At 37.8% G+C, this 14227-nt stretch overlaps 1 protein-coding gene across 1 annotated transcript in view; it reads right to left on the bottom strand.

The window, feature by feature from the left end:
- Malrd1 (MAM and LDL receptor class A domain containing 1) overlaps positions 1–14227 on the bottom strand; it is a 594884-nt gene that overhangs the window by 50036 nt on the left and 530621 nt on the right. The window lies entirely within an intron of this gene.

The following is a 14227-nucleotide window of genomic DNA, read 5'->3' as shown; positions in this document are numbered from 1 at the left end:
TGAATAAACAAATGAATATTCAAATTGAAGAAAAATGAACTTTAAATTTTCTTAAGGACTCCTTTTTAAATGTCTGTCTACAGAAGGTACTTACTTATCACCTTCTAAAATTATTTGAGTTTAAAGACTATTTAATGGAATTGCTTTGAGTTTCCACGGAAGATGGTTGTTTGGCTTGAACTGTTTGGGGGCACTCAGGCAGGGGGATTGGGATCTGTCCCTGGTCTATGAGCAGGCTTGTGGAATCTGGTGCCTGTGGTATGACACCTTGCACAGCCCTGGTGCAGTGGGAAGGGGCTTGGATCTGCCTAGGCTCAGTGTGCTGGGCTCTGCTGACTCCCCATGGGAGACCTCAATTGGAGGATATGGTGATGCAGGGTGGCTTGGGGAGGAGGGTTGGGCGGTGGGAGGAGGGAGGAGGGGTGTTTGTTGATAGCATGTGGAGTGAGTAGAAAATTTCTTAGTAAAGAAAAATGAAAAAAGACTATTTAAAGTAGACTTCCAGACAATAGTCTAAAGTTACTTTTCTCTCACATGACTTTTATTATATAAAGTAAATAAGCTGATTTATTTTGCTCTTGTTAGTCTGTGTTTGGTTACAGGAATCTGTCCCAGTTATGAACTCAGGAATGGTTATGGAAAAATGTGTATTCTCTCCTCCTCAGCATTGTAATAACGAGTTTTCTTGTTACTGTGACCAAATACATAGCAAGGAACAGCTTGAGGGGAGTCCATTTGGGCTCACAGTTTGGGATGGAGTCCATCATGGTATATAAAGCATGGTGGTTGGGGCTGTTCTTGGCTATACCAGTGCTGACCTGACTCTGCTTTTCCACATCTTGCTGAATTAGGAAGCAGAGAGCAGACAGTAAGCATGGGCATACTATAATTCTCAAGGATACCCTCACCCCAGATCCACTTTCTTCAATCAGCTTCCACCTCCTGTAGGATCCACAACCTCTCATGTACTATCACTAACTAGAGACCAATGTTTCCAACACATGAGTCAGTGGAGACATCACACTTCCAAACATTCTGAAGCACCTCCCACGGTGCACACAGTGATTTTTTTTTTTTTAATGAGATTCCAGTGATGTTCTTCTACACTTGCTCCAAGATAAAATTCAAACTACTTGGAGGGATATAAATGACTATTCACGGTCTAGATTCTGAATGTTTTGGCATTGTCCTTCCATGTGCTCTTATGGGGGCCACATAGTCAGCACCAGGCTACTTACTGAAAATTTAGCAAACACAATTTTGTGCACTTGCTTCCTCCTGAGAATAGGTTACAATATTTAGTAACCTTTAATTTATTGTTCAAGTTTAGTCCTCAGATAACTTTAGACAAAAAAAAAAAAAAAAAAAGTAGGTAGATCCAACCTAATAAAGCACACCAGATACTTGCTTTCCCAGTTTCCATGGCAGCTGGGTTATCTTAGTGTGACACTCTGCCAGAGACAGTCAGCAACCTTGACTATGAAGTTGGAGGAAGTGATACATCATGGCCAACCCCACTGGCCACTTTGGCCCTATCATCAGTTGTCAGTTGGTGGGCAGTATTGCCAAAATTGTAATGCTATGTCAAGTAGTAACAACACCAGTGTGCCTCCCTGCCAATTCTGTGCCATGGTTTTGGCCCTTGTTCCTGGATTCATAATCCCCCTCCCACCCCGTCTTGTTCTATAGCCTTTGGGGGACTGTACAAAAGTTTATTTTAAAATAAATCCTTTCCACCTAAACCTATTTCCTTTGTTTGTACCTGAAAACACTGATTGCCTTGCCAGGAAAGACCTATTCTCTGATCTCATCGCTTTTTACAACAGTCTATTATGCACACATCTCATTATATTGTGGCTTTGTCGCTCATCTGTCTCTCTGGCTATATTAATCATCTTGAAGCTACAATAATTGCCTTCTTTATGTTCCCCCATATCTATTAGACATTGTGGTAAAGTATTCAGAAATCAGAAAGTGTTTATTTTGTATGAAGGATTTGCTTAAGGAGTAAATAAATGGTTGTCTTTTTGAACTTAGCTTTTTTCTACATTTCAGTTTTTCTCCTTAAAATAATGCCACTAAAGGGACTTGCTGATTTAGAGTGACTCCTCTACATGCACTTTTGAGCAGACCCATAGTCCTCTTCTCAGTGTCAGAAGAAGTATTTTTGGTGGAAGTAAGGTATAAATCACCCCAGCATCTCGGCATCTTCATGGTATCCCAGTCACTTTACTCACTGATCTGATCATCAGGAAAAAGGACATGCTAATTTCCTTCCCGTGATAATGGATTAATAAACTTGTTACTAAAATGGTATCTGGATTCTTTAAACTTGTGACCATTTGTTTATTTTCAACAGAGAAAAGTAAGTGAAATGGTGTTGTAAGAAATGTTCCATTATTGACTTAAAATATTTGAAGCAGGAACAGAAATGATCCTTCAATTTGGATAAATTATCTAGAAATAATGGAGAGTTGGCTTTCTAGTGCCCACCCACTGGCCTGGGAAACCATCCCTATTGCCGTTTCTGCCTACCTCCATCACTACTGTCAGGACTGACAGGATGAATTAATCCATCCCTATCCAGTATCAATGGTGACTGCAAATTTAGCTTAATAGGAGGCAAATAAGGTTGACTTTAGAGGTGGAGCTGCATTGGAAAATGTGTGAAAACTGGCTGGCAATCTTTTAAATACTTTTAAAAAATCACAGAGAGAACGGCTGAGGAGGAAATATACTTTTATTAAGGATATGGACATCTTTAAAAATATGCACAATACGTGTATGCTTTAAGAAGTAATTAAGCTGTAACAAAGTTCATTAATATTTATCAGGTAGCTTAAAAGTTGCTCTCTACAAGTCTCCTTTGGCAATTTATTTCTACTACTTATTTGGTGGGTTAAAGAGACCCTTCAATTCCCTCTGCCTTATTCTTTCCAACAATTATCTTTTCAGTCAGTTTTTGTTTTACTTTTAAGAAATGCTGAATGATAATTTGTTTTTGCTTTGAAACATGTTTAAATATATCAGAGTTATAAGTTGTAGCCTGGCCTACACTCTTTGATTTTGATAGAGGGTCTACATTGTCTAGGTTAGCCTGGCACTCACTCCACAACACAGGTTGGCCTTGAACTTGATTATCCTACTTCAGCTTCTACAGCTGGGATTACATAATCATGCTACCAGGTCCATCCAACACGTTTAAGATTAACAGCACCAAGATTATGCTTTCTGACAGACATAAACAAGATTAAAATTGTAATCAGTGCTGGCCAGGTACAGAAATCTACAAGGATAGCCCCAGCTAAGACTCCTAGCAATAACAGATATGGAGCCTGAACTGGTCATCTCCTATGACCAGGCAAGATTTCCAGTGGAGGCATTGGAATAGCAACCCAGCCACATAACCTTTGACCTTCAGTCTGTCCTCCCTGTGGGATGTACTCGGGTAAGGGTGGCGCAGAGACTGAAGTAGTGGCCACTTGTACATACAGCCTGAGACCCATGACAACACAACTTCTTTTATCTGAATTGTCTATTTTGTCATTATAAATGTCCCTGTTTACTTCCTATACTACTTTATGTGACACCAGCAGTGCCACATCAACGTTTTCATTCTTTCTTACTGTCTGCAGAGATGATACTCCTATCTCTTGTTACTTCCAATTAGTTTGTACTTTTAAATTTAGTGAGTAACTCTTATAGATATGATTGAGATGATCTTGCTATTTATTTTCATTTGTTGATTAAGAATACCAACAACTTATTTTTCTAATGCCTCATGTCTGGGTTCTCTGGGTGGGGTGTTTTTGAGAGTGCTAAAATACTTCCTCTGAATACTCTTTGACAATACTTCCATTAATGTTTTCATTGACTCATACTTGTGCTAAGGAGGCAACTGCACAGCCTTAACTTACCAACTTCTGATTAGGGATCATTCTTTGACTCCTTATTCAAATTTCCCTTTTGTTGCTCCCCAAGCATAGTAAACTTTTAACTGTGTTATTACATCTACCTAGCTGAACCTATCATTTTTCTGTTATTTTTGTCTTCCAATCTACATGTTTCCCATAAGAAGTTAGTTTTCTTTTAAGTAAAAATGAGGGAAAAACCAGAATAATCTTTTATATATTCCCCAGTCTCCTATTCTGATGCCTTTGTCTTATCCATATGAATCCAAGTTTCTTTCACATATTATTTTTTTATTTTTAATATTAATTTTCTGCAGTTCTAGAAGACATGGCCTTGAGTAATTTCTCTGGGTTTTGTTTAGCTGCAAATGTCTTGCATTTGGCATGTCCTTTGAATGGGGTTTTTGTTGGACAGATTCTTCTCCTTTTGTTACTTGAGGTGCTGGTTGATTGTCTTTTGGCTTCTATCACTATTGATGGGAGGCCAACCTTCATTTATATTGTGTGTCTCTGTCTACAGTGTATTGTTTTCCTCTCCAGCAGCTTCTAAGCCTGGTTTTCTTTTCATGTTTGTACTTCAGCAGTTTTCCTGTGATCCATCCAGATATGGTTTCCTTTGTATTTATCTTGCTTGGTGTTTTCTGTGTCTCTTCAATTCATGAGTTGGTGTGTTTTATGAAATTTGGTCAGTTTTGGTTCTATGTTCTTAATCAACCAGGATTCATTAGAAATATTTAAATGGATTTATATTTCATCATTATTATCTAACATGTCCCCATGTCCACTAAAATTACCTCCATAGACTTCTAGGATTTCCCTCTACATAATTTTTTTCTATCTGGTGTCAAATGTACAAATTCCAGAAGCTCCAGCTACTTTAATTTGTCAGTAGTTTTCCCTTTGATTTTTCAGAGAGGGTAATTTCTATCCAATGCCCTAGAGAATTTTTTATACATCTCTCTTCTTATCTTCATTTCACTATTTCCTGGCAGTTACTTTTCAGTTCCAGACCTCCATAGTTTCTATCTCTGCTGAGATTCTGAATGACTTTATGAAAGACTAGACTTTTGTTTAGTTCTTCAAACTCATATCTGATGCATTGAAATCTCTGCTAAATGTAACAAAGAGGTATTTTCATTATATTGACCTCTTTTTTCCCCTTTGCTAGGAGGTCATCTTTTCTGCATCTCTGCAAATTTATCTATTTGGCCCTCGAAAGTGTGTGCTAATACATACCAGTCACCTTCCTCTAAGGAATGTAGGGTTTTTTTCCCTCCATCTAAGGGTTCATTGTCTGCTCACTTACATTGAAATCTATGAAGATGTAGTTTAAAGCTGTATGGGAGATAACCTGTAAAAAGCAGTAGAACTTTTCTAAGCGCTTCCGACTTAGCAACATTCTGTCTTCCATCTTATAGCTCTAGAAAAAGATTTCAAGGTTTAGTTTTCAGCTTTGCTTGGATGGTCTAGGATAAGCTTTATTCTGAGATGTAGTCCTTCATTCTAAAGTAAGATCATTATCTTACATATGATCTTACATATTCCATATTTACAGGTACATGCCATTGGAATGAAAAAGGTGCTAGCAAGATACTTACGTTTTAATTAATGAACTAAATAAATTAATTAATTTTGAGACAGCACTTCACGCTGTAGCCCAGACTGACCTAGAACTTGTAGCCAGCCATCCTCCTGTTTGAGATTCCTAAATGTTGAAACTACAAGCGTTAGCCACCTTGTCCAGTTACAAGATATTTCCACAGTATTTGTGGTAGGCTTTCAACATCCCCAAGTAAAGGCTTTGTCTTCATAATTTTTGATCTCATAATAATAGTTCTTGGGTGATATTTGAATAGCTTTACACTGTATCTGTAGAGCCTTAGCCACAGACTACTAGATCTTTCCTTTGAATAATTCTTTCTATCTGTTATCAACTTTGCAAATTTCAGAAATTTCACTTGCTCTAAGTTGTCCTCTGCATGAACACATGCTTCCTACATCATAATTGGGAAATAATCACTACCCAGAAACTCTGCAAGATATTGGAAGGAGGGCATTCAGCATTTCCTCTTTTCTTAGACATTACAGTATTGTGCTGCCCAGAGTCTAATTTCATGGAATTATTGCACCATACAGCATGGTATGTTTCCTGACTGTTTCCATAGAGACTGTAAGTTGTGGTGGTTATGTTCTAACATACCAGTCTACCATTATCTGTGGTTCTGCTTTCCAAAGTTTCATTTACATCTTGTCAACCATGGAAAAAATATTAAATAGAAAACTACAGAAAAAAGTCGTTCATTAATTATAAATCTTAGATCATTCTGAATAGTATGATGGACTCCCAGGCTCTGTGCCTCAAATAATGTGATTTGAACTTTTTTTTTCTTACTGAATCTAAAGTGCATATGTAGCCCACTTGTTGGCTACAAACTTGTCATCTTAGTTGTTAAATCAAATGTCTGGATATTTTAATGCTCAGTCCAGTCAACCACTATTAGCAACTTAACACTGTTCCACAAGGCCCATATCATTCCCTTTGTTTCATGACATTAGCATTGCATCATATCACATCATCATCAGAAGGGTAACTAACTTACTGTAAGATGAGAGACCAAACTATCTATTAAAGCAGATTGTTGTAGCTGCTGTACGTCCTTAATAACTGTTGATTCTCTAGTACATTAGCTACAAAACAACTTTCAATATAGGTACATGCATATATGAAATAAAGTCTGTATAATCTTCAGTATTATTCATGATTTCAAGCCTTCATGGGGCTGTTGGAATGAATGACCTACAGATAAAGAGAGACTATTGCAGCTGGGAGCAGAAGTTCTCTCTATTTATGTATATACTGTAACAACTGGTGGGGAAAAAGGGCCATGGATTTGAAGGAGATTGGGTTTAGTATATGGGAGGGTTTAGAGGAAGGAAATGGAAGGGAGAAATGTAATTATAATCTCAAATAATATTAAAAATAAGAAAAACATTCTAATACTTTGTACTCTTCAATAAAATACTGCAATCAGCCTTCCTCATGCTGGTTTTTTATTGCACAGGATATTTATATATCATGCTAAATCCTGCTTGCTCCAACAGTTGCACAATTTACTGAGAAATTACATATGTAAATTAGATGACCATATGTTCTGGTTTATTTGGGCAGTATTGCCTAGTTGGTTCCGGCTAAATGTACCTCCTTTCATTGCAAACATGTGCTGGTTTAGAAAATAAATTGTCACTGCCTTCATTTACCTGCCTATTCTCACTCAGGCACACACAATCCATATTAATTGCTCTCTGTGGAAAGCTTTATTGCCCCAAACTTCCAAAGAGACTGGGCATCTGAGACACCTCTAGGCTAATTTCATTCTCATAGGTTCATGGAAAAGGGGGAAGTTTCGAGGAAACTTAAGACACAGTAAAGATGGTGTATCTTATCTTAAGGTGTAAAACATTAGATCAATATTAGGTCAACATCTCATATCAAGAGAGTTTAAGAAACATTGTTACTTAAAAAGAAATGCAAATGTAATCCAATGCACACTGAAGGTGTTGCTCGCTTTTCTATGACAAAGCAAGAGATAGTCAAGAAGTTTCGAAAATAAATAAATGTTCTACATACAGAGTGTGACTTCAGACCCTGCCCCAAATTTTCCAGTGATAAGAATTTATTTCTTACCGCTACTTGTTTCTTTTCACTAACAATACCACAACTTGTTTAATGCATACTTTTAGATCACCTGAGGGTATTTCCTAAATTTCATCCAGCTTCTGAAATGACTCCTCGAGGCTTTCTCTGCCTGAGCACCTCTCATAGGTCACTCAGTGAGCAATAGACAGCACTGGTATGAATGACATGCTCAGCACATTTTTTTTGCCTCCTAAACGACAACAAAATGTGTTTTTCTGCCCCTTTTACTTCCCTGCCCAGCGAGGGAAAGTCTAAAGATGTAAATTGCATTCAATACACCAATCAACTTTATGAAAATAATTACTATTTTCAGTATAATTTTTTAAAGGCCTGTTTGCTTAGCCTTGTTCTGAAAGCCATGGACAAAGAAGTAAACAGCATTTAATCACTGTCATTGAGAAACCAAGAGGCTAACAGAAAAACATTTAGGAGCTACTTTGAACCTAAAATATTTCATTTTCTACAAATATTCTGGGCCATTGGTTAACCAAAAAATTGCAAACAATGTAGATTAGACAACGGAATCACTTTTCCTGTTAATCTCATCCAGCACCACATGCCAGCATTTTCCCTAATGAACTGCTGAAAATGGAAATGTTAAGCTTTGGACAGTCTCAGAGACAATAAACAGAGGAAGAAATGGTATCATATTTTTAAAGCAAAGAAAGTTTGGGGAAAGCTATGTCTGTGTTTAAGATTGCAAAACTGCTTCTCCTCATTTATATGGACAACAAAGATTATAAGTCACCAACAAGGAGAATGAAATGAAGAATATCGGAATACGTTTGTGTAGTCAAAAAACCAAGTGGTTTATTGTATTATGTAGGAGTTATGAAAATAACTCTAATACTACTCCTGTCTTGTATACTGAATTTACAGATAATCATTTAAGATTTTATAAGACAAAATGACACCATTAACTTGAGAAAATAATGAAAGCTATTTAATGAGGTCCTGAAATTAGACTTATTACATGACTAAAGCTAGTTATGGCAACCCATGCCTACAATTCCAATGCTAGACTGCAAGTTCTAGGCCAGCCTGACCTACAGAGAGAGACAGAGATAGAGAGAGAAAGAGGAAGAGAAAGAGAAAGAGAAAGAGAAAGAGAAAGAGAAAGAGAAAGAGAGACTATCTCTAGCAAACTATAAAAGAAACATGGCATATGCAAAGCTCTAAATGTTCGCAGGTAATATCAAAAGAACTGTTTAATGGACTGTGTTATGTTAATCACCACACACAGATTATAAATGCCTGTATGAATTCTTGCTTCTTATATTAACCAAGAAGCTAATGATGATGGTTAAGAATTAAAAGGATGTTATTTATACTTAGACTAGATTGACATCCCTGCTTTACAGTTTATTAATGATCTAATTTTAGGAAAGTTACAAATGTCCAATACAATGGGAAAATAGTATTCCCCCTCATTCCTTTTCTGAAGATTAAATAAGAAAATAGTAGTTTAACCTGACTATTTGGCCATGTGACCATTTATTAAATGACATGTTACTGTTAACACAATTATTCTGCTCTTGTTATGAGATCTAATGAGTTAAGTTTCCCTAGAAGATGTTCATCTTTAAGACAAGCCATATTTTCCATAGCTTATACTCAGGTGTTAGCTTGTCAATGAATGTATAATCATATGAGTTAGTTCTTACAAAATCATCATTTTTTTTGTGACCTGTTTAAATGAACTTCCCCTTCTTATTTATTTCTGATGGTGACAAGCAAAGCATTTGTGGGCATACATCCCTCCTAATAGAGCAGAGAGCTATGCACTGGGGTTAACATCTCCAGAGACTTGAAATAAATTTCAGGTGTTTTTCAAATTAATGGTGATTAATTCCAATGAGTTCATGAAAATAGTGCCCTGCAGGATCCCTGGGTCCTGGATTTCATGGACATGTAAGCTTAAAATGAGTGGAAGACCAATGAAAGAGATACCATGATAAAGGGAGACATCATGGGGACAGGGAGAAACTGAGTGCTAGGAAAGTTCCTAGGAATCCACAAGGTTTACCCCACCTTAGACTACTAGCAATAGTGGAGAGGGTGGCAATCAGATTAATAAATATCCTAACTGTCATCATACAGCCTTCATCCAATAACTGATGGAAGCAGATGCAGGATCCACAGTCAAACACCAGGCTGATCTCCAGGAGTCCCATTGAAGAGAGAGAAGAGGGATTCTATGAGCAAAGGGCATCAAGACCATGATGGAGAAATGTACAGACAACCAAACCAAACTAGTGGGAACTCATGAAATATGGACCAATAGCTATGGAGCGTCCATTGGGACTGGATTAGGCTCTCTGCATAGGTGAGATAGTTATACAGCTTGATCAGCTTAACGGATCCCCTGGAAGTGGGATCAGGACCCATCCCTAGGGCCTGAGAAGGCTTTCTGGAGTCCACTGCCTATGGTGGGACACCTTACACAGCCTTGGTGCAGGGGGAGGTGCTTGGACCTGCCTCAACTGAGTATATCAGACTCTGCTGACTCCCCACGGGTGGCCTTGCCCTGAGAAGGTAGGAATAGGGGGTGGAATGTTGAGGGAAGGCTGAGGGGTGGCAGGAGGGAGGGGAGGGGATCCTTGGTCGGTATATAAAATGAATAGAAGTTTTCTTTTTTTTTCATTTTATTAAGAAATTTTCTACTCACTCTACATACCACCCACAGATTCCACCTCCTCCCTCCTCCACTCCCCAGCCCTCCCTCCCAAGCTACCCCAAATCCCCCCTTCCCCCAAATCAAGGTCTCCCATGGGGAGTTGGCAGAGCCTGGCATACTGAGCCTAGGCAGAACCAAGCTCCTCCTCATGGCACCAAGTCTGTGTAAGGTGTCACACCACAGGCACCAGGCTCCCAAAAGAAATGCATCATCCTTGTATCTTCTCTCCCTTGGTAATCAGGAGCCTGGAGAGGAGGTGTTCTGGAAGAAAGCAGCCAGTGCAGTCAGGTTAGGAGACTGCAGGGGCATCTAGGAAGGGAAATGTGACAAAAGTGAAGGGGAGGTTTAGGTGCAGACTGGCATCCTGTGCCAAGGTCAACAACAGAGGGAACATGAAGGAACAGTAGGAGAGGGCACTTTCCAGAGCCAGAGTTGTAGCAGAAGAGATATCTCTCAGAATAAGGTTCATACAAGCGAAGAGTCAGCTTGCAGAGGCTTAGGAAGGAGCCAGATGGACATCCTCCTTTGACCGCAGAACTCTACCAGTGTGCCCCACAGACTGCATCCCATTAGAAGTTAGAGGGCAAGGGGCCCGTCAATAGAGGCCAGAAAGGACAGCAGTCTAGGTATAGAGTATGGGAACACAAAGGTAGAGACATGAATGTGAAGGGTAAAGGGGTTGTATGCTCATGGAAGGGAAGAGAATATGTGGCAATTCTGTACATTAATAAACTTTTATTTAAAGCAGTCTAGTCTATCATTTAATTTGATCTATTAGTGCATAGGAGGTCAAACTTAGAAGTCAGAAAGAGTACTGACTTTTCCTTCCAATGTTTTAATAAATACCTTCTCATTATAATGTGTTAAAATTATTAGATGATTTAGTCAAATAATTAACTCTGGATAATTGAATGTATAATATGCACAGTCTTACTTATGTATGCTTAAATAATTTGTATTTTACCCAAATTACTAGTAATTACCTTATTACTTGATAGGCAACATTGTTTTCCTATATCAAGGCATATACCAAAATACTCTAAAATTAAGCTGAATATTTATTTCTGCCTACGAGAGGTGATAAGATAGCAATGTTCAAAAAAGTACATAATTACCACAATGATTAAGTCACACTGTAATTCAGCTTTAACAAGAACATGAAGACAGGAAGTTGTCTATAGTTTGGAGAAATGTTATGTACACACAAGCCTGTGTGATCTTTTTATGCACATTTTTCTCACACTCTCCCACTAATTCAATGGTTCTCAACCTGTGGGTAACCACCCATTTGGGGGGGTCACATATAATATATCCTGTATATTAGATATTTACATTATTATTCTTCATAGTACAAAATTACAGTTATTAAGTAGCAATGAAATAATTCCATGGTTAGGGGTCACCACAACATGAGGAACTGTATTATTAAAGGGTTGCAGCATTAGGAAGTTTGGGGACCACTGCCCTAGTCCATTTCTACTAGCGATGTATGGAGGACAGCAACCTTGAACACTTTCATTTGGGGCTCTAAAGTTGAAGGAAGTAACCCACAACTTCAACTGTTCCTAGCATCAGCACTTCTGGAGTTGTTACCTAAATTGAACTTAATAATTTCTATTCAGAACGCTGAGTTCTTAAATCTTTTTAATTTCTTTAGAGTTTTGTATCTTCCCTTAGAAACAGGTTTGTCCAAGACAAACTGTGTGTGTGGTGCATGTATGTGTGTGTGTGTGTGTGTGTGTGTGTGTGTGTGTGTGTGTGTGTGTATGTGTGTGAAGTTAGTGTCAAGATGACAGTTAATATAATTTATTTTTCATTTTTCTCTATTGTCATTCTGGTGAAAGAATTTTGAAATTTCTGGTTTGCCTCTCATTCATTTTTCTTTTCTCTTCTTTTATAATTTTATTTAGTAGCAGTGTAAGATAGTCAACTACTTAGGAAGATTGAGTTTCAAACACAAAAGACTATATTCTTTGCTGCTTAGGTTAGCCGTTGTTTTGTTTTCCAGGTGCTGTGATAAAAAAAAAAAAAAAAAAAAAAAAAAAAAACACTCTGATTAAAAGTATCTTAGGAGAAGAAAGGAATCATTCAGCTTCACTTCCAGGTTATAATCCATTATGTAGGGAATCAGGGCAAGAACACAAAGCAATAACTAAAAGCAGAAAACACAAAGGAATGTTGTCACTAAGATCATCAACTTTCTTACACAGTCCAGAGATGCTGCTGCCTTCGATAGGCTAGGCCTTTTTGCATCAATTAGTAATTAATTCTTCATAGGTGCATTGGGCTACTCTGGATAAAGGCAATTGCTCAATTAAAACTCTATTTGTTAAACGTGATTCTAGACTGTGTCAAGTTGACAGTTAATGCTATGTAGGCTCTGCTTCATAATTACAGTGTCTTGCTAATCAAACTGCAAAATCAGAGATACAAAGTCTTGATCAAATGGATCGAAATGGTTTCTACTTGCTAGCTCTGGATACTGGAGAGCCTACGCGCACTCACAGACATACAGTGAAAGTAAGTGTTAGATGGCTTAATGTATTTTCTGGAATACCCTGACATCTTGTTTCTACAGTAATTAAAGCCAACATAAGGCAATACATTAAAAAAAATCTCAGCAAAACAAATTAAAAAAAAAAAAAAAACTCTTGCTGACAAAATCCTTAAAACAAAGTATAGAGCAGCATTTTGATAAATTCACTTTAGGCCTAACTTTAAAAAGCATTGTGACTTCCGAATTAACCTGTGAAGGCAACTAAGCTGATGGAAGCTGTTAGGACCAGTGACAGTTATAATGAGGTCTGCTGCCACTGAGGAGGCAATGTCCTGGGTCCTAAATCTGTGGCTCCAACTGTCAAGCTGGAAAAGGCAAAAACCAAAGAACTTGCCACTAAACTTGGGTTAAATGTACACTGTACATTACTTATGTTTTCTATATGTAAATATAATTACAAACTTATCTCTCCTCCCCCCCCCCAAAAAAAAAAAGAAATCTTGAAATGTATCTTTTGGAAACAGTACCTGAAAAGCCACAGTTGGGTTTAATTTTAAGGAAAATTACATATGTCTATAATTCTTGTATAACAAGTTTAGTTGTTATTACTAGTAACAAAAGGAAAAGACTTAGGTCTGTGGGTTTTAACACAACTTGGTCATTTAGCGTAGATAAGTATGGAATTCATAGTTTAACAGTCATATCTAATGAGTAGAAAATACTTTGTGAAATGATTTTCAATTAAATTAGGCTGCTTGTTCCAGTCATTAAAATTCAGATAATGATCTTGGATAAGGGAGAGGCCAAATCTTATCAGTTAGTAAATGGAGAAACTTAGCTACAATGCTAATTCTCTGATAATAAATACCTTTGCCCCTCAAGAATATACATGTTACTCAAATCTTAAATTGGTCTTATATTAAAAAACCTGGAACCAGATATTGGGATAAAAGCTGAAATACCAGAGAAGCAGAGGCAGCCACAGCCACCACCTCTCACCTCACCAACTCCTCAGCCTGAAAGAGCCTCTGGCCAAAAGACCTTAGTTCCTGTCTCCTCCTGCCTTATATACCTTTCTCCACCCAACCATATTATTTCCTGTCTCAACTTTCCTAGTCCTGGGATTAAAGGAGTTTGATTCCCAAGTACTGTGATTAAAGGTGTGTGCCACTACTTCCTGGCTCTGTTTCTCTCCTAGACTGAGTCAATCTCATGTAGTCCAGGGTAGCTTCGAACTCACAGAGATCCAAATGTATCTGCCTCCAAAGTGCTAGGATTAAAGGTGTGTGCCACCACTGCCTGACTTCTATGTTTAATCTAGTGACTTGTTTTGTTCTCTGATCTTCTGGCAAATTGATTAGGGTACACAATATATCACCACATATATATTACAAATGGATTAAACAAAAGAATATAGTAGTTTTTTACATTCTTTGATGCCCTTC

The sequence above is a fragment of the Onychomys torridus genome, chromosome 5 (genome assembly GCF_903995425.1).
Source record: "Onychomys torridus chromosome 5, mOncTor1.1, whole genome shotgun sequence".
NCBI classification, from domain to species: Eukaryota; Metazoa; Chordata; class Mammalia; order Rodentia; family Cricetidae; genus Onychomys; species Onychomys torridus.
This window is presented reverse-complemented; position numbering and strand designations above follow the sequence as displayed.